Here is a 24975-nt window from a genome sequence, read left to right on the forward strand (position 1 = left end):
CTCTTTGCCGGGCACAGGGTCATATCTACAATCTATTAGAAGTTCCTTAAGCGTGCGGGCATTTATGAGTTTGGGGGTGCGTGGATGTGCTGACTCTTGAAAGGTAAGTTTATTTATTCTGGGTGGCGTGGAAAAAATATTGGTAGCACCTCCGGTAGCCCTGTCTGGAGTATCGGGCGTGAAAGGATTCGTAGAACGCGATACAGCAACTATGGACGACACAGCTATAGAAGTAGCTGTAGGAACAGATGTGGAAACGGACGTGCTTGCCGGAACTTGTGTCAGGATTTGATGCTGTAAGGATACAGGATCTTGGCGTTGAACCTCCCCGGCCAACGGTCTATGTGGAGCGGGGTTAGCATACTCGGGAGCTGCGTCATCTAAATATGAGGAAAGAAAAACATCTTCTGCGGTTCTAGGATGCCCCTTAGGATGTACCTTTATTGGAAATAATGGTGGTGGCAAGTCTTTTGGTATCCCCGCAGTAGCCTTAGGTAATCCCTCGGCCAGAAGGGGATACATACCCTTCATAAGGGCATGTCTTTGTCTGTCTACTTGTTCTGATTTTACTCGTGTACCTTCTTCAATTAATAGATTTTCTTGAACTTTATTTGAATTCTCTTTACTCTTCTCTTCCTGTCTACGTGCTTTTTCTGTTCGTCTATACGATTCTTTACGCCATAATTCAATGGCATCTTTCTGTGATTGTCTAGCTTTCTTTTTCCATAATTCTTCCTCTACTTTCACGATGCACTCTGCATCCCAGGTCCCAGTTGCGGGCCACCTCTGACTTTCTGGTAATTCCTTAGTGTAGTCTACCCATAAATCGAGAAATAATATGGCGTCTAGGCCATGTTTATGATACATGAAGTACCCTGGAGTGTCCCTAGGAGGAATGGGAACAGCTTCTTCGAGAACCCCTTTTCTGGTTGTGATCTGTCTTAGTTTTGAAAAGAGCGGCATATTGAAAACTGGTCTGCTACTTGATCTTGAACAAACTTAATACAATAAAACACAATAATGAACAGTCATTCATACCACAATATGCAGGACGTATCAATACATTTAACATTTAACATTTAAAATGAGCAACGGTGATGATGACGATGATCTAAGAAAAACTTAATCACTAAAACATAATACTCGACATTTAACTGAATTATTCTGAATTTATATACTTGATATACTAGATATACTGCTAAACAGTACAGATACACTGCTGAAACAGTGCAGACCGGATTTGTGTACCCAAACCCGTCTTGACCGGCACAACCTATGTGCACGTCAGAACGCCTCCCCAGTAATGGTACTCACCGGGTAGCTCGGAACGGAAGGCCTCGGAACGGATCTGAACTGAACTTGAACCGGACTGGACTCGACTTGAACACTTCGGAAACCGGACTTGACTTGGGACCTCGGAAACTGGTGGGCCTCTGTGTACCTCGGATCTTGCTCTCTCAGCTAGGCTCTGGTCGGGATACTTCGCACTTCTCACCGCCTCGTCTGGGTGTTGATCGCAGCCTCAGTCGCCCCGGCTTGACCGGAGGGAGATACAGGAAATCCTGCTGGTACGCGTTGTTGTCCGTCCAGCTGTGGCAGGAGACCGGGCCTGCAACGCACCGCCGGCGCGTGAGATGAGAAAGTGTCCCTGTTCGGGCGCCATTCATGTGGTAAATAATTTAATTACCGGGACTTAATTTGATACAGAAACATAATAAAATAGCTCAGTAAATAAGAGGCAGAATCCGTGGTATTAGAGGTTCGGAATGGGCTTTATTCCAATGGTCGATTATAATCGGTTGCTCCAGGTTCCATCACCACGAAGGTTCAGGAAGTGAAGTACATACATTATTGACAATCAATTACTTTTATACAATAAGCATTACAGTGAAGCAAATACAAGAGGCGTAACAATTGATAGTGGAGATAATATATTCATACGTATAAGATAGGGTGTGTTTAAAGAACGTCATCAGATGTGATGTCATAAGAGGGTGGTTACATGAAAGAATTTCGCAATGTCAGCAGAAATATTTGGCAGAAATGCGCGCGCAGCAGCATGACGTGTGATTGACGTGCAGCTAGGGGGTGAAGGGGACTTGACATTTAGCTCTACATGTGGTGACAAATGTCTGGAGGGTCAAGTCAACCTAATCCCAAATCATATTATATATATATATATATATATATATATATATATATATATATATATATATTAGATAATTAGATATTATATTAGATAAAAGGGGGGTCCCAAAACGCGTTTTTCCCATGCATTTTTCCATAGGACCTTTAGAACGAGCTACAGCCCGAACGGCTGAACAGAATTACTAGAAATTTGGCAGAGAGGTAGTCCCTAGGTCAAGGAAGTGCCTTTTGTAGGTTTGGTGTAAATCTGTTTAGTAGATTCTGAGAAAATAGCCTTTAAATCAATATATATATCTGAGCCCGCTTACGGTACGCTTACCGTACGCTTACCGTAAGCGTACGGTGGCGTGCGCGAGCGCGATTCTGATTGGCTCTTAGATCTTAGTAAACATTCGAATCGGCCGAAACCAGGAAGCGGCGTCCGCCATTTTGTCTCTCGCATTGAGAGTTATTTCTCAAACTTGATGCCCAATAACATGTTACGGGGCATTTTTGACAACTCCCTCCCACACAGTCATGTTGAGGGAGTCCCCAAACATCCCCCAAGAGCAAAAACGGTTTTATTTTTTTTTCGGCAATTTCGCCGAGTACGCTTACCGTACGCTTACCGTAAGCGTACGGTAAAAAAAAATAAATAAAAAAACACTATCCACACTTACCCCACCCCCTGTGCTTTTGGTGGCCGGAGGCCACCAAATGTACAGGGCTTATTAATTGGTAAAAAAAACTAAATTTTGGCAACATGAAATTATAAAATCGAAATAAAAAAACACTATCCACATTGACCCCACCCCCTGTGCTTTTGGTGGCCGAAGGCCACCAAATGTACAGGGCTTATTAAAGTTGATAAAAACCGTGCACGGAACGAACTGCGTTAAGTGGGCGCGCACGCCTCGAATGGCGTAAAGTAACTTAGCATTTAAAAAACCGTACAAATTCACTGAAAAAACCATAGGTTTCACACACGTTATAGTTAGGAATTAGCATTTAAAAAACCTTGCAAATTCACTGAAAAAACCATAGGTTTCACACATGTTATAGTTAGCGGAAATTTTACTGATAAAAAACCAGTGAAATTGCCCCGTTATAGTTAGTGCTGGCAACTATAACTCACGCGACCGCAATCTTCTGCTGATGACATATGTGTCTTTATGAAAAAAAAATATTTGTAATATATGTATAGCTAAAAATGTATGGAAGAAGACATGGGCAAATAAGTGTCTAAATACAGTATTAGCATCAGCAGAGGATTGCGGTCGCGTGAGTTATAGTTGCCAGCACTAACTATAACGGGGCAATTTCACTGGTTTTTTATCAGTAAAATTTCCGCTAACTATAACATGTGTGAAACCTATGGTTTTTTCAGTGAATATATATATATATATATATACACATATATATACATATATATGTATATATATTCACAGAAAAAAACAGAGGTTTCAGGCACGTTATAGTTAGGAATTAGCATTTAAAAAACCTCAGAAATTCACTGAAAAAACCATAAGTTTCAGGGGTGTTATAGTTAGCTGGACTTTTCACTTGTACAAAACCATTGAAATTCCCCCGTTATAGTTAGTTCAGCTAACTATAACTCGCGTGCCCGCAATGCACTGCTGATGACGTCACATATTACATCACTCATGACATGGTCAGTGACATCACTCATGACATCACTGATGACACTCTTGTCGTTTATTTATACAAACATGGGTAGCTATTGACGGGCACATTTAATACACATGCACACCAAGCCATTCAAAGGGGATTCGACAAAAATTCGACCAAAACTATGCAAGAAACCCCCCTCACGGTTAATATAACACACATCCACTGCCGGATGTGTAATACTTTTTATTTTACTCTCTGGAAAGGGGACGAACATCACTTGAGAGTCACAGCGCGCTCCTGGCAGAGCCCAATGCTGTGTTACACCCACCATTGCCTGCTGAGTGCCACACACCTCTGTGTTGTATTCCACTAGCTAGTGCATATGCTATGACACTCTCTAGCCCATGTGCACTGTAACACCACCCCGTGAATATGTCATGCCACACTTGTCTTCGCAGGGGTTATATTGCCCCATCTAACGTGCCTTCCTCGATGCCTATGTTATAACGCACAGTGCTATGCCATACATATTACAATCTGGGATCCATATCTTTGTCACAGTGCATATGCAACGTTACACTCCCCAGCACATATTTAATATTACAACTTTAGAGACTAGTTAGGTTACACAACACTGCCCTGTGCATATTACACTCCAAGGCGCATATCGCATAGCACGCGCTAGTGCCTGTGCTATCTCGCGCTCTCCAATGAATCTGTCATTGCGCACAATGTATTGCATATTATATTTCACGCCCGGTTCATCTTATATCACACTTTTTGGTGCATAGTTTATACCATACACTATATCTAGTTTTCATTTTCAATCGTGCTCTCAGGACTATGTTCTATATAACACTGTGTTCACCTACCCTTTTCACGGGCATTACATTTTGCGATAGGGGGTGGAGGGTCAGGGGGTGTTTCTGCCAAGTGAGCCCGGAGTCACAGTCACAAACGTCCTCTTCTTCCTGAATAAAAGTGAGATTATGCTGCATACTTGTTCATATTTTAAGTAGTTCGCACAGACACACGTTTTAAAAACAATAAAGTTCCTAATACCCGCCTTCTCTGAACAGTTAGCTTGCTGCCCCATCCCCCTCCTCCTTATCCTCTGTTGTGTGAATCCATGGACTAGCCTCCTCCCTCCTGCCATGCATGGTCTGATGTGCTGCCACTGCCCTCAATTTAGTATGATGTACCAGTCCACTCCTCCTGCCCTCCATTGCCCAATTCTATGCCCCATCATTGACCTCCTGCTTAAACTCTGTGCTTAGCTTGCTGCCCCTATTCTCCTTCCCCCTGCCCTCCGATGTCTTTGTGTATGCCCCTGCTCCATCCTTTTTGCCCACCATGTTCCATGGACCTGCCACTCCTATCTACTCTGAGTGTTCTATTCAGCTGCCACTCCCCTCCCACCTGCCTAGCATTGTCAGATGAATGTAACCTGTCCCTGCCACCTCCACCCTTCCTGTCCACATGCCATGCCCCTATCCTCTTCCTCCTGTCCTACATGGTCCATTGTACTGCCACACCCTTCTGCCCTCCTTGGTCTGTTGTGCTGCAACTGCTCCTCCTGCCTGCCCCGTGCGGTCTGTTGTGAGGCCCCTTCCCCTGAACTTTCTTGTCTGTGCACAGGTCCTGACCCTCCCTTCTATCCTCCATCATCCTTTGTGCATGCCCCTGCACCCTCCTTCTTGCCCATCATAGCCATTGTACTACCACTAACCCTCCCACTTGCCATGCATGGTCTTCTGTGCTGCCATGGCCCCTCCCACCTTCCCTGTGTGGTCAGTTAGCTGCCCCTGAACCCCTCCCACCTTCCCTCCATGGTCTGTGTGTATGCCATCACAGTCTCACTGTTGCTCTTCATGGTGTGTCTTGCTTCTAGTGCCCATCCTGCCTGACCTCCATGGCTATCTTGCTGCTCCTGCCCTGCCCCCTTGCCCCCAGCCCTCTGTTTACATGTGCAGACCCCTACTCCCTCCCTCCTGGCTTGTCTGTTCCATTGTAATGCCCCTGATCCATCCCTCCTGCCCTTTATGGTCTGTTATGCTGCAGCTTTCTCTCCTGTCTGTCCATTATGGTCCTGCCTCTTGCCCCTCTGTTCTCTGTTGTCCATGTGCATGGTCCTGTCCCCTCCCTCTTGCTTTCTATGGATTGTTGTGCTGCACTCCCGTCCCGCATGCCCTGTGTGGTGTATTGTGCTGCTGCAAACCCTGATGCCTGCCCTGCAGGGTCAGTTTGGTGCACCTCTCCATGTCCCTACTGTCCTCTGTTATCCAAGTCCATGTCCCTACCCCATTTCCTTCCATGATCCAATGTACCATACTTGCGAACATTTTGAACTTGGTAAGAGGGAGATTTTGAAAAAAAACTGGGGTATTGATTTTCCCCTTTGAGTTACATTGAAAAAGAGGAGATTGTAGACAGGAGACAGATAAAATAAAGCCCATTTGAGCTTAAAAACATTGGACATTTCCTGGCTGAATCGGGTCTGTTGGCATGTATGGTTGTACTACCATTGCCTCTTCCTTCTGCCCACAATGGTCTATTACATTGCCACAGCCTCTTTTGCAAGTCCTGTATTGTTGGTTTGTTGCCCCTGCCCCCCTTTCTACTGCCCTCCATAGTCTGTTGTGCTGCCACGGCCCTTCCTGCCTGCTCAGTGTGGTTAAATTGTTGCCTTTGCACCCTCCTACCTGCCTTCAATTTTCAGAGTCCGTGCCCCTGGCCTCTGCCTCTCAACAGTATCCTAATGAACAACTAGATTGCTAACATTCTATATTTATTACAAAAGTGTGGAACGCCTGACGTCATCTTGATGTAATCAAAACTGTAATACCTAGAGCATTTCCTTTAGAAATTACATATATGAGAGGGTCTTATTGGCATCAAAATTATGGTTAGTGCTCTAAAAGACTAAAATAAGGACATATTTTCTGAGTTTTCAAATAGCGAGAAAGCACTTTTAAATTATTTGTTACCTTTATGTTTTCTTATCCAGTTGACCACTTGATTAAATGTTGCACTTAGGGGAGAGGATGTGGTGTTACTTTCAGAACTGCAGACTTTGCAACTGGGGAACCAGGTTGGAGTTTCTGCTTCAGCTCGACATTCTGTGATTCTGGTCAAATCACTTAGTCTCCCCATGTCTACAACCAAAATGAATTTGTTCTTGTGTGATGTAACCAATGCTCATGTAAAGCACTTCTATACCTGACAAGTCTGCACTATATAACACTGCAAAAACACAAAATAATAAGTGTTTTGCACACTTCTGTCATTGGGCTATATTTGGGCTACATGTGGGTGATTTTGGGCTACATTTGGGCTCTTTTGTCTCCGGTGGCCATCTTGGGAGATTTATTTGTTATGAAGTTTCCTAATTTCCTCATGTACTGCAGTCTCCTCAGTAGGAAATTGTTGGAGCCGGCCTCGTGGTGTGGTTCTGTTCCCCCTCGCTAAGCCGCACGAGGTCCCATGCACCTCGGGGCTCCTCCATTTTGGATTATACGTCACTCCACGTGACCACCTGCGTGACCCTGCTTCACCCGGCCTCTGTCCCAGCGAGGCCCGACATCGAGGCGCCAACCCCTGGCCCGGGGGATACCACGTGAACCCTTCCCACTCCCGGCGGAGGGCAGTATCGATGGGACCCCCAACCGTCTTTCCACACCTAGGTGCGATCACCTCACAGCTCTCTAGGGCCTGGCGCCTCTCCTGCTGGGCGTCTGGCCGCTCCCCAACCGGCCTCTCCGCCCCCTCCAGGCGCAAGGGTCCGGACATCAAAGGGCTCCAGTCCTATATCTGGGGCAACCCAACAACAGGACAGTAGTTGTATCCCGGAGTCAAGAGCCCTGCTGATCGGATCGCGGCTGACCCTACGGAAGAAGACTCATCCTGAACCTACACTCTGAGCCCTGCTGACGACGTCGCGGCTCCCCCGTGCTTAAAGACCTTCACGAACCTTTGGGGCCCTGCTGACGCTGTCGCGGCCTGACCTTGTCAAACCTCCTTCTCAGAGCCCAGCTGACCTCGTCGCGGCTCGACCGAAGCGGACCTACCACCGGAGCCCTGCTGACTGTGTCGCGGCTCGACCCAAGCGGAACTACCACCCGAGCCTTGCAGACGCCGTCGCGGCTCCCCACGTCCGAGCCGCCCCGCGGCCAGCACCCAAGGTCTGGCGCCGAGCCTCCCGTACCTGGTTGGTACTAAGACTGTCCCGCTACCCTATCCCTCTAACAGACATTGAGACTCTTACTGGATCCCTCGATCCCACTGTAAATATTGAAACGTGCTACTTCTGATAAAGAACGAAATCAAGCAACTGATATTGAGTCCTGTGTGGTGGTGTTACTGGGCCTAGTACGATTATAGGAGAAAGTCCTCCCCGAAGGGGGCTTCTCAGCGGCGCTCGGCTATAACGGTGCGGTAGGAAGGGTGCCGGACTAGTCTCCCCGACTCCCCGGTGGTCCTCCCTCCAACAGAAATGCTTTCAGTTTTTTACTTTGATTCCAAAGGCATTCCGATTCACATTTGCCATAAATTCAGAATGTTAGCTCTCTTTTTGCTCATTTGGGGGCATATGTATGAAAGCAAAAATTAGTCGCAAACGCTGCGAATCGCAAAAAACAGCGTTTGCGACTGATTTTTCGCTATTTCATATGTATGACACATTTCCAAACTGAAAAATAAGAAATCGCTAAATTAGCGATTTCTTAGGCTGCGAAACAAGAAAACTGCGAATTTCATAGCGAATACCTATTTTGCGATTCCTTAGCGTTGCGAATATCGCTAACAAGAAATCGCTAGCTAAGAAATCGCAAACACATGTATGAAAAAATCGCAAATTGCGATTTTACGAAATTCGCTAATTAAGAAATCGCTATTAACACCAATTGCTTGCAGGTGGTAAACTGGTGCAAGGTACAAAAACCAGCCCACAATGCAACAAACACACCCACAATGGCTGCAATGTACGTGATAGCCAGGAGGCTGCGTATTCGGGCCCTTGCACACAGGAGAATGAGACAGGAACGTATCTTCAGGCTGCGCATCACCCTGTTACAGAACACTGAAGAGGAGATCTATGACAAGTACAGACTGCACCCACAGACCATAATGGACCTGATTGAGGAGCTGAAACCCCACTTGGAGCACCCTACTCGCAGGACACAAACAATTCCCACACATGTGCAGGTCCTGTGCTCCCTGCACCTCCTCGCGTCAGGGAGTTTTCAACGGGTCATAGCGGAGGTTGGTGGTGTGTCACAGAGTGCACTTTCGCGCTTCTTCCATGCCTTCCTAGATGCAATGCTACTGAGGCTCCCACATCACATTTACTTCCCCACCACCCAACAGGCATTACAACAAACGATACTGGACTTCTACCAGATTGCACGTTTCCCCCACGTCATCGGCTGCATTGACGGGACCCATGTGGCCATCACACCCCCAGCAGAAACTGAATATGTCTACAGGAATCGGAAATGCTACCATTCCCTCAACATACAGATTGTGTGCAACGCTAAGTATCACATCACCGACATGGTAGCCAAATACCCCGGCAGTACACATGACTCCTTCATCTTCCGACACAGTGGAATACACAGACGTCTGAGTGCTGGAGAGTTTGGGGAGGGGTACCTGCTCGGTAAATACATTGCACACATCAATACATCCACTACATCACTTGAGGGGGGGGACATTGACTCACCTATTGTGTTTTTTTCCATGCAGGTGACAGTGCCTATGCAGTGCGCGACTTCATCCTGACCCCATACCTGGATCCTGCAAATGCAAGTGAGAGGAGCTACAACAGGGCACACAGATCTACACGCTGTGTCATTGAGCGAACCTTCGGAATCCTGAAGAGCCGCTTCCGGTGCCTGCATAAGAGTGGAGGCGCACTGCAATACAGCCCTGAGACCTGCTGTAAAATCGTGGCAAGCTGTGCAATGCTACACAACATGGCAATGAGGAAAGGCACCACAATTGATGTGAGCGATACAGACACATCGGATGACGAGCGCCCTGCTCCCCCTGCCAGACCAGCACCAGGAGTTGGGGCAGCTGCTGGACGCCAGAGACGGACTGAGATCACACAAAACTACTTTTAGGTGAGTGTTGAGGAAATGAGACTACAAAGCCTGATGATGTGTCAAGTGTTTAATCACACTTAACATGAAATAAATTGTAATTGTCCCCAGCACATGTTGTACACACAGTGCAGAGAAGGCACAAGAAATGGGGCAAACAGCCTTTTGCGGGTTAATGCACCCGTGTTGCAGTCAGTGTCCCCGCAGATGATCACCTCCGTCGGTGCCGTCCAGGGTGGTTGACCCCCATGGTGCGCCCTTGGCCTGCTACCTGTCTGCCACTGCGGCGTCTTTCACCTGGCAAGGTTGGAGTGATGCTGCTGTGACTCGATGTGTCCTCACTCTCAGCAGAGGCCATTAGTGCGCTGCCACCTGCATTGGCTGTCTGCAGCTGTTCCACAGCAGTGGTCACCTGCGCCAGCCCTCGCGCTATGTCCTGGCAGCAATGTGCCATGTCCACCTGCATGGTTACGCTTCTGCGTGTGAGTGCGCTGGTGGTGGTGCAGAGGCGGTTGACTGCCTTGGTGTAATTGTGTAGCCGTGCATTGGCACGTCGTCCAGCCCTGTCATTGGCAGCTTGGGTGTCCCTCAAAGTGGCACAGAGCTCTCGTATTGCCGCTACCATGCTGCGATTGTCCTGATGTAGGCGGCCTAGCTGGCGACTCATTGACCGCATTGCCTTGCTTTGCAGGCGCTGTTCCTGCAACATGCACTGTTCCAAGCCGGAGAACACGGTGCCTTCTCCTTCTGTTGCAGTGCTGCTCCTGGGCCTTGACCTGGAAATGGCCTGTTCCCTTTGCCTTGGTGTTGGTGCGTCATGACGGGGCATGTCTGTCACACCCTGACTCCCCTCTCTCCTGTCGGTGTCATCGCCTGTTGCTGGGACTTCATCCTCAAATGGAGGCAGTGGGGGCACATGTGCGCGCTTCCTGCGCTGAATTGGCTGCTGCTCTGTCTCATCGCTGGAGTCCGCAGGGTCTGCTGGCTCCTCTCCCTCAGCGCTGTCTTCTTGTGGCATGGCGTGTGCTGTGGATGTAAAGGGGACTATATGAGTTTGTGTTACTGTCTGCATGTGGCACTCAATAAAGTTACAAATCTTTGACGGCTAATCTCTGACACATTTCTATTCAATGATCCCCAAAACACATATGTTGCATTTACTTGTGATGGTGTCATGGACACACAGTCAGACACAGTACTACGAGTACCATGATGCATTGCTGGGTGTGCTGTAAGACCTGGGCTGGATTGGCATGTTGGGAGTTAACTATGCGCATTTGGGGGAGTGTGCAAGGGATGGGGAGGAGTGCAGGGTGATTTGGCATGCATCTTACCTTGTCTGCTGGATGAGGGGTCGGAGCTGTCGATTGCAGCCACACCACCAACGTTCTCAGGCAGGAGGGTTGACTCCACAAGCTCCTCATGGGGGGTTGGCTGCTCTGCAGTGGATGGTCCTCCTCCAGTCTGACTGGCATCCTTGAGTCTGGCTGCCACCCTCTCCTTGGACCTCTGGCGCATATCATACCACCGCTTGCGCAGCTCCTCGATGGTGCGTGTGGTGACTCCAACAGCATTCACCTTGCTCTGTATTTCCAGCCAGATTTTCCTCTTCCTGGCCTCTGGGACTTTGAGTGCCTTCTTCCCAAACAGGAGCTCATGGCTGCAGACCATCTCCTCAATGAGGACCTCCTGCTCCTTTTCTGAAAACTTGTGTTTTCTCTTTCTTTTTTCTGCATCTTTGCCCTGCTGGTTTTGTTTGGGATCCATTGCTGGTTGCTGTCTCCAGGAAAGCCTCCTCACACTCCACAAGCAGCCTCTGGGTGTGGCTCAGGTGAGCAGGTGCAGGCAATCACTACAGTTTCCTGTTTGTGATGTCATCAGCCTGCACCAGGCTTGCAGATTCCCGTTTTTGCGATTTCTTATTTAGCGAATTTCGCTATTAAGAAATCGCAATACGGGATTCTGCGAATTATTTGCGATTTTTAAGGATTCGCAAATGATTAGCGATTTATTTTATACATCCCGTTTAGCGAATCTGATTTTGCGAATCGCAAATTCTCGCAATTTGAGATTCGCTAAAGGGGAGTTTGATACATATGCCCCTAGATCACTGTAGTAAAACTACTGCTCACCAGGGAAAACTGCTGCTGGTATTGAAAGTGCATGTTTCAGTCTGCATGTCAGAATTTTTTAATGAAATAGAAGAGGATTTGAGAAGTCACTCAAAATGTGCCCTAATTTTTCTTTCTGCAGCACTAATCATACTTTTTATGGAAAAATGAACCCCCTCATTTTGTTCCTTTTTAAATTAAATGTTTTAAGAGTTACCACTTTAATCCAAGCAAGATGGCTTCAGGTGTGCCATACGTTTCTCATAAGTAGGACTGTTAGCGCTCTAGTTGTTCTTTGGAACACTCTGGGAAGCTGCAGTAGAACACAAAGGAATCAACTGACAGTCTCTGCCCTTGTTGGATGTACATGTTTTACTGAGAATGTCAGACTTCATTCTCACATGACTGAGAAAGATAATGTGAATTTACAGAAAATAAGCTCTCAGTTTAGGTTATAGATCACCTTCCAAACCTCTGTGGGAAAAGCATGAGAAAATATTTTTCTCTCAATCATGATATCCCAGCAGAAGGCTTTTTCACATGGTGAAATCACCTTAGAACATACCACAGTTCCTAAAATGAGTATGGTACCATCAACAAATGATTTATAATGTAACTAAAGTCTTAAAACCTTCTATTAACAGCAATGCTTTTTAATGAGGTGCTATCATGTATATTGGTCCCAAGATGGCTGCCAACACTTCTTGGATGAAGTGCTGGCAGCCAATCAGATCTCAGGATGAGATGTGTGGTTAGGCTCCGCCCACATATATATATGATTTTACTTTTGATTTTCTCAGAAACTACTGAACAGATTGACACCAGACCTGCAAAAGGCACATCCCTGACCTGAGGACTACCTCTCTGCCAAATTTCAAGTAATTCTGTTCAGCCGTTCGGGCTGTACCTTGGACTAAAGGTCCCTACGGAAAATTGCATGGGGAAAACGCGTTTTGGGACCCCCCTTTTTTCTCAGCCCCCACTTGACGAATCCCCCCGAGACTTTCAGGGTAGGAGCAGAGCGGAGCGCCCCACCTATTTTTAAAATTTCGCGAGGATTCGTCAACCGGCGCCAAAGTTATTCCAAATAGAATGTTGCGGATTTCCTATGGAAACACGGTCCTAACTATAACTATCTACTGGCGACCGCCAGTAGATAATATATATAGATGTATGTATAGTTATATATATATGTGTGTGTGTGTATATATATATATATATTACCTACTGGCGGTCGCCACTAGGTAGATATAGTTATGGCCTATTTTCCATAGGAAATCCGCAACATTCTATTTGGAATAACTTTGGCGCCGATTGACGAATCTTTGCGAAATTTTCAAAACTTTTGGCCAGCTCTATTCCGCTCCTATTCTGAAAGTTTCATGGTGATTCGTCAAGCGGGAGCCGAGAAAAAAGGGGGGTCCCAAAAGGCGTTTTCCCCATGCAATTTCCCATAGGACCTTTAGCCACAGCTACAGCCCGAACTGCTGAACAGAATTACCCCAAATTTGGCAAAGAGGTAGTCCTTAGTTCAGACTCGTGCCTTTTGCTTAAATGGTGTAAATCCGTTCAGTAGTTCCTGAGAAAATGACATTTAAAAGTACATATATATCTGTGGCCTCGGAGGATCCGCGTATCGTAAGAGCACCCAGCGCACACCCTGCCGTGCACGAGCTGCATTCTAATTGGCTGTCAACACTCCAAATCTACCGAGGCACAAGAAATCAGCAAAAAAAACCACGAAAAACGCAAAAAGGGGGCAGGGTAGAAACACCCTGACCCCTTAGGCCTGCTCAGGGTGTCCCACAAGGACCCCCAGGGCCAAAAAAAGCATTTTTTTTTTTAAATCGGCGAGATTCGCGCACCCAGTGCGAATTTCAGCCGTAAAAAAAAAAAATGTAGCTCGGACTCCCGCGCTTCTTTGGTAATTGGCCCCCGGGGGGGCCAAATCCCGGGGGCATTTTCAAAAAATAGTTTGGGGGGTCCCAATACCCCGCACACTGCACCGGGACTGCCACCCCCGGGGCTTATTAATATTGGGTGGGGGGCTCTCAGGCCTCCCCAGCCCCAGGGACCGCCACCCCCTGGGGCTTAATAATATTGGGTGGGGGGGCTCTCAGGCGCCCCCAGCCCCAGGGACCACCATTCCCCAGGGCTTATTAAAATTGGGTGGGGGGGCACTCAGGCCCCACTCCTGGAGCCTTGTCTAGGCCCTGGGGACCGCCACCCCCCAGGGACAGCTCCTGCAGTGTCCTGGGGTGCCTGGCAGCTCCCACCCTGTCATTGCAAACTGCTTTCCTATTTGGAAGAGAGAGCAGGAAATCTGCTCTCCCTTCCAAATTGGAAAGCAGATTGCTTTTCCAGAGGAGGAGCAGCATGTGAGCTGCTCCCCATGTGAAAAAGCAATGCCGGCTCCCGCAGGACGCGGGGAGCCGGCTGGGACTGTGGGGGGATTGGGGACCTCCCCACGGCCCCCAACAAAGAGGGCCAGTCCCGGGGGATGGGGTCCCCGGGGCAAATTATGGCCTCGGGAGGTGGGCCATGCGGCCCCCTTCCCGATTTTTATATTTTTAAAAATAAAAATTGGGCGCAGGCCCTGGGGGATGGGGTCCCCTGTGCCAATAAATTAGAAAAAGAAGGGGGCTACACAGCTCCCCTTCTTTCACCCCTGGCGCGTTTGCAGAGGGGGAACTAATTACCCTTGAATACTGGGGGTCCCTGGGGGCCAACTAGCCCACTAGGAACCTCCAGTATGTGCAAGGGGGCTGCATTGCAGAGAGGTGTAATGAGGCCACGTCCCTTTTTACACCTCTCTGCATCGCAGCTCCATGGCGCTTACTGGAGGTACCTAGTGGGCTAGTTGGCCGCCAGGGGACCTCAGGATTCAAGGGGACTTAATACCCCAACTTAAAACAGGCCACGGGGTGCGTTTGCACAGTGGTGAAGGTAGGGGGCGGGGCCTGAGGTGATACTTGTGCAAACACGCCCTGTGGCGCGTTTTAAGTTGGGGAATTAATTCCTCTTCAATCCAGAGGTCCCCTAGGGGCCAACTAGCCCACCAGGTACCTCCAGTAAGCACCACGGAGCTGCGTTGCAGAGTGTTGTAAAAAGGGGCATGGCTTCTGAACACCTCTCTACAACGCAGCTCCCTGGCGCATACTGGAGGTACCTGGTGGGGTAGTTGGCCCCCAGGGGACCACAGGATTGAAGAGGAATTAATTTCCCAACTTAAAACGCGCCACAGGGCGTGTTTGCACACATCACCTCAGGCCCGGCCCCCTTCCTTCACCATTGTACAAATTTTCCTCTAAAATCAGCTGAACTACGAATTCCGATTTACTCACCTGTTATGAGGAGAGAACCCAGTCCTGCATCGTTTAGCCCAGCACTGACCCTGAAAAGTAGTTCTAAGCGTACTTACCAGTAACTTCTATTTCATTCCTTAGGAATCCATTGTGTGGTTTTCAGCAGAAAAGTTTGTGTCAATTTTTGAAACATACAAATATTCCTCTAAAATCAGCCGAACTACAAATTCTGATTTACTCACCTGTTATCAGGAGAGAACCCAGTGCTGCATCTTTTAGCCCAGCACTGACCCTGAAAAGTAATTCTAAGCGTACTTACCAGTAACTTGTATTTCCTTCCATAGGAATCCATTGTGTGGTTTTCAGCAGAAAAGTTTCTAAGTGTCTATTTTCACAAACTAAAAATATTCCTAAAAAATCGTCTGTATGACTTAAACACATTCTTTCAACTGTTTACAGGAGATGCACCAGTGCTGGATCCATGTTCCACCACTGAGTAAGAAAAACTAACAATAACACTACTTACCTGCTAAGTGAATTTTCTGCCATAGGATAACATTGGTGATTCTATGTGAAAAAAAAATGCAACTTTTAAAATGCAATAATATTTCTTAAAAATCACTACTGTAATCAAAACGCTTTTACTCAACTGTTTACAGGAGATGTCCAAGGACTGAATCTAGGATCCAGTCATGTGGTTAGAAAAGTAATCCATAAAGTGACAAATTGCATTTGACTAGACATTCACATTGAGCTCAATGTTGCATTGTGTTTGAAATTGTGTTGCCCATTGCAACAACTGTAACTACTGTACTTAAAATTCTATTGCCTATTTGCAAAGTATTTAAACTAAAGTAATTCATTCTGAGAAAGTATATTTTGTATTGTAATGTATAATGTAATTATAATGTAATTAAAAAAATAAAATATCTAAAAAAAAATTGTTTAAAAAATGTAGTAAATCAGTATCAAAAAAATCAGTAAACCAATTAATACATTAAAAATTGTCATTTACAAAACCTTTCAAATTCACTGAAAAAACCATAGGTTTCAGGCCTGATATAGTTAGGAATTAGCATTTAAAAAACCTTGGAAATTCACTGAAAAAACATAGGTTTCAGGCTTGATATAGTTAGGAATTAGCATTTAAAAAACCTTTGAAATTCACTGAAAAAAACATAGGTGTCAGGCCTGATATAGTTAGGAATTAGCATTTAAAAAAACTTAGAAATTCACTGTAAAAACCATAGGTTTTAGGGGTGTTATAGTTAGCTGGACATTTCACTTGTACACAACCATTGAAATTCCTCCGATATAGTTAGTTGTACTAACTACATCTTGCGCGCACGCAATCCACTGCTGATGATGTCACATATTACATCATTCATGACATGGTCAGTGACATCACTGATGACATCTCAAATGACATCACTGATGACATCATCCAGTGAATGTGGTTTGGTTCGTTATTTAAATATGTATTATATATATATATATAGCAATGTGCATTGAAGAATGAGTGGATATATAAATATAAATATCTGGATGGAGGATTTAGTAGCAGTGTGATTGACTGTTTACTTGACTAATTTATAGTGTCTCACTAAATATATTGGATAGTGACTAAACTTTGTGAATATCTATATCACTTTGTCAGTTGTTGTGTAAACTGCTGCACCATTAGGTTACTAGCTACGTGAAAGTCGATATTAGTTATTGATTAGTTAACTGAGTATTTGTATGGGAGAGTGTGTGTGGTTCGGTGGGGGGTGTGTGACAGCCCAAAGATGTGTGAATAGTTGATTCAGTAGGTTTATGAAGTTAAAACTACATGTTATAACAGTTGTTTGGGTGAGTGAATATCTTTATGGGTGTGGTGATGAGCAAATGTATGTCTCAATGGTACATAGCCAACAAACTAGAAAAATAAAAGCCAGTGTATGTGTCAGTTGTTGCATATAAATAAGTATACATAAGACTCAGTGATTGTATGAGTGACTGTATGGATACCTGTATACTTGTAATAGTGATTTTATAGCACACTAAGTATGAGATATATGAATAGATGAAGTGGTGTTTGTATAAGTGTGTAGCTAAGTAAAAGTAAGTATGATCCATTGTTTGCATAAGTGAGTAGGATGACTTCATAAGTGATTAGGATGTGTGCTGGTGTGTAATGTCGATATAGGTGTATAAGTATATTTGATAGTGTTCTATTGATCATTGACAGCATGTATGAGTGAATCTATAGGTAAGTGATTAGATGTGTGTATAGATCTAGGAATCCCTGAGTGGGTGTTTAGAAACTTGTATTGGTGTGTCAATGGTTTCAAATATGGCACTCTGTATTTTACAGTGAGTGATGAAAGGTTATACTAGTGTATGATGAGGTGTATCTGATTGTCACGTGGATGATGTCATCAGTGATATCATCAGTGATGTCATTTGAGATGTCATCAGTGATGTCACTGACCATGCCATGAATGATGTAATATGTGACATCATCAGCAGTGGATTGCGGGCGCGCGAGATGTAGTTAGTACAACTAACTATATCGGAGTGAAATGTCCAGCTAACTATAACACCACTAAAACCTATGGTTTTTTCTGTGAATATATATATATATATGTGTGTGTTTGTGTGTGTTTTACATTTTTAAAAGGAAGTTTATTTGTTGTATTTGTTAAAATATACTTGTAATAATTTTTGTTTATAAATTAAAGTTAGCATTTAATTTATGTGTATTTAAATATCATTGTATTCTATATAGTTTAAAATCGATATTTACTACAACTATATTATTGTAAACAGTATGGGGCCTATTATGATGGCGGGTGGACTTTAGTCCACCCGCCATCCTCGCGGTGCTGGGACTGGCCGCCAGACGTGCAGCGGTTCCGCACCGCTGATTAGGATGCAACTGCCACCCTGGTGATCGCATTCTGCGTTTTTGACATTGCAGCGGGTGCTGCTTACAGCAGCACCCGCCGCAATGCCAAATGAACATGTTGTGCATTCCCATGCACAACGTGGCTGGCACCGCGCGGTGCCTGCCGCCTTGTACATGGAACTGCAGGGGTTACCATGGTACCCCAAAAGTGCACCCCCCCACGCACCCTGGCGGCCCGCAACGAGCCCCCTAAGCACATCCCCGCCAGCCTTTCCATGGCGGCATCACCGCCATGGAAAGGCCTTTCAACCAATGCATAATAATATGGATGTCAGTGCCATATTGTGCCCTAGCTCCGCCCAGCCAGCAATCAGAACGATTGCCGACTAGCGGAAAAGCGGTGGGTGGACTTTCCGTCCGCCGCAATACCCCCCGCCATAATATTATGGCCAGGGGTAATTCAGGTTGGGATGGCGGGCGGATCGCCACCGCCAGCCCGGCGGTGGCGATCCACCCGCAATCCTAATGAACCCCCATTTCTTTTTCGATATTTTTGTTCTTACCTTTATAAGTATAGGGAGTCAATTTTTGTGTATACTATATTTTTCCCTCGATATTTTTTACATCTATATTTTTGTGGTAGATATTTTGTCAGTGAAATGCATATATATATCAATTTGGTTATTAAATCTGAAAATATTTATAATATAGATGAGAATTCAAATCATAACCAAACAGAAGATGCAGAACAGAGAATATATTAGTTCCATAAAGGAACTTTCCTAAGCTAAATATAACATTATAAGTGGCAAGGGAAAATTCTAGGTAGAAGGTGTCAGCATCAGATGAAAAAAATTAGAGGAATTAGACATAGGTGTTCAAGTAATAAGCTCAAGAAACGGAAATAGGAGAACCAGCAGATTTAAGAAAAAAAGTCTTCCCTAAGCAAAGTCAGGACAGGATCTGATAAACTATTCTTAAATCACACAATTAAAAGATGCATTGCAATCCATTCAAAACATCTTCTTCCTGACTTCCGATCCTCAGATCCAATCAGGTTTTGTTTTCTTCTGGGAACAGGTAGACTCCCTACTTTCCAATCCCTGGACAAAGGCTCACAGAGCTGCAAGGTCTTGTAGATATCAGTAGTGTGGTCCACCTGGTACAAAAGGCTCCTTCTCATCTCTACAAAAATGATAGAGAGGAAGGTGTCTGAACCATGAATTTTATGAGCCGAATTAAATTTACAAGCTTTAATCCACTGTTAAATCAGTTTATCGAACAGGCATGTATACCAATTCAGTTATTCAATCTGAAATTGTATACTATATAGATGAGAATGCAAATCATAACCAAATATAAGATGCAGAACAGAGATTTTACTAGTTCAATAAATGAACTTCCCTCAGCTTAATATAACATTGAAAGTGGCAACAGGAGTTTCGAGGCAGAAGGTGTCAGCATCAGATTATCCAAATTAGGGTTCAAGGGTAAAAAGGCAGAGGCTCAAGAAGCTATCACATTAACCTTTTACCTCTGAAGGTAAAAGGTCATGTTGGTCAAAGACATACAATAAATAACTAAATTTACTTCACCTGTCTTCATCTGCCTTCTCCTCTCCCCTGTTGCCAACCAGTTCCTGGGTTAAAGAAAAGAAGGATAAAAACAGGTTAGTGCCCCTCCAGGGTCCCCCCTGTGCTAGAGTATAAGGGGACCCCTTTGGATCCTCAGTTGTTGTCCTTGTCTTCATCTAATCCATCTAGTGCAGCATGGTCAAGCAGGAGGCTTTGGATTACCTTACAGCACACCATGGTAAAGAAGCTAAAAAAACTGAAATTAGAGAACCAGCATGGTTAAGGGCAAATTCTTCCCTCAGTGAAGTCAGGACAGGATCTGCTAAACTATTCTTAAATCAGACAATTAACAGATGCATTACATTCCCTTTGAAACATCTTCCCCCTAACTCCTGATCCTTGTAGCCAATCAGGTTTGCTGTCTTCTGGGAACATGTAGAAGCTCTATTTCCCCATTCCTGGACAAAGGGTCACAGAGCTGCACAACGTTGTAGATATCAGTGATCTGGTCTGCCTGGTATAGAAGACTCCTTCTCATTTCTAAACACTGTGTGAAGCATAACAAACGTCCAATTATCGTTAGACTAACATTTCTAATGGTGCTTCTGAATAGCAATAGTGATAAGGCGCCTGCAAGAGAAAGGCAAAATGTAAAGAACCCAGAAAAAAACAACACATTTTTATAAAGAAATACTTTGAGTGGCACTAGCCTACTCGCAGTTAGGCTAATGTTATGAAAATGTCAGTTAAATGGAGTCAGCGATGATCATGAAAAATTCATGGCATATATAACGGTGGCTTGGTCATTATAGTACACTGCCACACACACAAATTACCATTTCAGAACATTGATTTAAGATATACTTTGTAAACTTAAGAAGCACTATTTATGCTGCTCCAACACCATTCGTACAGAAATACAAAGGATATCATTTAGGATCCCCACACCAAAGTTCATCCGCTCTGGATAAATTACTTGTGTTCTGTAATGCTGCCATCCAAATTTCAAATTTCAGACAATGGTACTCCATTCACAACTGCCCAAGATGCAGCTAGACCTCTAATTGATCTCGCTTGAATGCCCTCAAGAAGGGATGGTCTGCCAATGTGTAGGCTAAAGCAATAGTCGTCATGATCCACTTACCAATCAACATAGGAGAGGCTTGTTGCCGTTATCCTGCTGCACTAAATGTGACAAATAATTGATTAGGCCTCCCAAAAGAAGTTGATGTAATAAGATAAAAATACACGCTCTTGTTACATTTAGGAGGCCAAACTTGACCTCTTCTGAAGATGAGGGAGATGCACATGTTTTTAAATAAATTCACCATGTATCCACAGAAGTAGAAATCTTCAGAAGAAAGTTTGGATCAAGATTCAGAATGATGATTCTTAATATATGAGCAGAAAATGAGCCTGACATAGTAAATCATTTAACTCCCCAAACCTCTTAGCCAGAGTGATAGTAAAAGTTGTATTCCTTATAAAGATCTTTATATCAACTGCCTACTGAGGCTCATATGGGGATTTAACACTTGTAGACCCAAGGTAAGTATGAGGGTGGTGTCAAAACCTAACTGCTATGAAGGGCAAAGTAAAACCTTTTAAAACATGAAAGCTCAAATTGTCCCAATTGCCTAAATGACCACAAGATTCTCTAAATGCTTTTATTGAAGACCATTGGCATTCCAAGGTAGACATAGCACGTTTTTTGGAAAAACCTTCCTACAGAAATTGAAGGATCATGAAAAAAATCATACTTCAGAGCTTTAATGAAAAGAATATCACACCATTCCTGAAAGATTTCCCAGTGTTTGGTGTAGGTCTTACATTTAGAATGTTTGCAAGACTTTTGAATTGCCTTTGCCAAGTGCAGGGAAGACACTTTCTCTTTAATCCTTCCATCTCAGTTTCCAAACCTAGAAATTAAGGTGGTCCAACAGTAGAAGAGATCCTTCCTTTAACAGTAAGGGATGAAGAGGAGGATGTAAAGGAGGGGTGTAGGCCAATGATTTCTATAGAACGACGTGACTGAAAAGGTACTACCACAATTGCTGTCTGAAGGCTGTTCATGAATTTCTCTAGTAATCTAGAAATTAATAGAAAGAAGGCCAGGCATAAAGGAGTTTGTGAGGCAATCTCATCGATAGTTCATTCAACCCCTTCTGCCGGTAACCGGCAACAGAATCTTTCAAGCTGTCTGCTCAACCTTGATGCGAACAGGTGGAGAAAAGGCAACCTGGATCTCATGCATCTATTGAAAATTTGTAGTAGAAGAATCATTTCCTGAGATGGGGTAAAATTATGTGCATTTCACCTGTCTATTTCTCTCACATAGGTTGCCTTCAATGACAAAATATGTTTCCCTGCTCAAGAACAGATCCTTCAGGCAAGTTTCCCTAACAACCTTGAACTTTTCTCTCCCTGCTGGTTTACCTAAGGGAATGTCATTTGGTTGTCTGATTGAACAACTACATGCTCGTTCTGTATCAAAGTCTGTAATCTTCTTAAATCGCTCACTATAGACATCCGTTCTCTCCAAAAGGAAGAGTTATGAGTTTCCATAAAAAACTCAATGTGGGAATCACTGTGGGCAAACACAAAGATTAAATACATGGGGAAACCTCTCTCCATAGATACATGGAAATGACTAGGAATCTCCTACCCAGCGCAGCTGGAAGAGGGGGGAAGCTCCTCCACCTTCACCATTCTAAAAACAAAGCATAATCTACCAGACATAGAACTGTACAACTTCCTTAAAATCAGAACAGCCCTGATTAAAGCGAAACTAACAAAGCACAAGCCTTCAATCATCCAATATATGACGAATCTCAACAGAATAGGCCATCAGGTATCACATCTCTACAAGCTACTGCGTCCCAGCTCCACCAAAATTAATGACAAAACAAACACATACTGGGAGAAACAACTTGGTACCTCACTCGGCGAGAAAGAACTCCATCTCCTCTGGGCATCCCCCTCGCAAAACAAAATCTCCCCAGTATTAGCACAGACAAAATTATGGCTCCTACACAAAACTTACTGGACCCCGGCACGCCTGGCGACACTGGGCCTCAGAGAAAATGACTGATGCTAGAATTGCGACAAGGAAAAGGGGGACCCGGCACACCCTACTATTGTCCCAAAGTTAAAAATTTCTGGGAGAAAATATTCACCTTCATAAATAAAGCGTTAGGATGCACACTAAAATCAGACTTCTCTACCTTTACCACCGAGTTCATGACAACAGAGCTAGACGCACAACATGACAGAGACCTACTGGATCTCCTAATAACAGCGGCAGTTAAAATAGTACTCACCAAATGGAAAGATACAACCAAGGCAACTTTCAAGGGTTGGCTCAACTGGGTGACGTACCTTAGAGGCGCTGACAGTACTGCTCTGCGAAACTCAAGAGGCGCTGACAGTACTGCTCTGCGAAACTCACCATGGAGACAAACCTCCAGGGGAATGTGGGCGTCCCTGGACGAGCTCCTAGACCCATACGAACCACCATGAGTAGAACTATCAAAGGGAATCAAATGGCTCTAAACTACACCCCCACAAGATCAAAACACGAACGAAAAGGAAGTAAACTTCTGGTATACTATCTCTTCTTCTATTTTCCTTAACCTCTAGCCTTTACCCTTTCACTCATTCCTATTCTCTTAGTGGGACAGTGGATAGGGGGACAGCCAAACATACATACTGTGTAACTGTATTATCAACAACACAGCCAGTTTGGGCTGCCACCCTGTAATGACAAAGCGTTGACGAATATATGTGTAAAAAAAAACAATAAAAATATGTTGAAATAAAGAAAAAGAGTGCAAAAATCCTTAACTTTATAGTCCTTCAACATATGTCCCTAACTGCAAGAGTTTGCATCTGTTGTGACAATGCATGGATATCTTGAACAAATGAAAATAAAACAACCACCACTGTTGCTCCTGTTTCACCTTCTGTAACAATGGAGCTAATTTTCCCAAATTCTTTGACTTTAGAGACCAGTAAGGGGGGGAGACTGTGTAATATGGGATACAGAGGAAGACATGCCCAAGGAGCCATACAATGGCAGGATGCCATTAGCCCCTGTAGTCTTAGCCATAAATTGGTTCAAGCTAAGAGAATTTGGCGGAAGTATGTTACCAATCCCTGTAATGTCGAAGCTTTCTTTTCCAGAAGGAAGTCCATCCCATGTTGAACATTAAAACTCGCTCCTATATATTCTAGATCAAAGTGGTTGAATTTTTTTTCAATGGAGTCTTCAAGCACTCTTTTATTGCCTCCAACCTCTCTTGGACTTTCACCTTCGATGCAGCATGCAGGAGCCAATCATCAAGGTATCGTAGACATTCCACCCCTGGAGAAGCAAAAGGGAAATCAAAGGTGCTACCATCTTTGTAAATGCGCAATGGGTAGATTTCATCTCAAAAGGTCGTTTTTTATACATAATTGCAGGTAACTCTGTTGCTGAAGAGCTATGGAAGAAAGAAGATAGGCATCATTTAGGCCCTTCATTTTTAGGAAAGCCATGTCTGGAATTGGAGCTAAGGTCTTTTTGGAGAGTCTCTATTTTCAAATGTCTGGATTATACCCAAAGTTGTAGGTATTTCAGATTGATTACTATCCAGAACTTTCCTAGCACCTGTGGTACCAAGAAGATCTTTAAGTAAATCCTATTCTCTCTCTCTTTGTAAGTGTCTGTAATTATTGTGTTCTTTCACTGCAGATCCAGAATCGCTTTTCGGAAATGTGATCCTTTATGCCTGACCTTTGACCGCAGTGTATTTTTTACCCCTCAGTCTAGAGATGTGGATATGAAATCTACAAGATGCCCCTTTCAGATCACATGCAGAACCCAAGTCTCTGAGGTAGAGCTCTCACAATTGTAAAAAGAATTCTGAAAGGTCCCCTGTACTGGAGGTGATGTGGCTTGAAGAGCCTGAATGGCAGCCACTCTTTCGCAGAACTCCACATGGTGAACCCACTAAATCCTGCCACTTAATTCCCCAGAGACTGATATCAACCCCCATTGGCCTGAAATTAAAAGCTGAAGTCCAGGAGCCTAGCAAAGACACCCTAGGAGGCACTGTGCGGTGTGCTGCGAAACAGTGGAGGGGGCGAGCAGAAGGGGCCTGCTCATTGCTTGCCTATGGCCCTGACAGCCAAGACTGGGCTCCAGATTCTCATTGCAGAGGACTTCCATCTTCCTGTCTCCCAGGACCACCAACC

This window comes from Triturus cristatus, chromosome 5_1, assembly GCF_964204655.1.
Source record: "Triturus cristatus chromosome 5_1, aTriCri1.1, whole genome shotgun sequence".
NCBI lineage: Eukaryota > Metazoa > Chordata > Amphibia > Caudata > Salamandridae > Triturus > Triturus cristatus.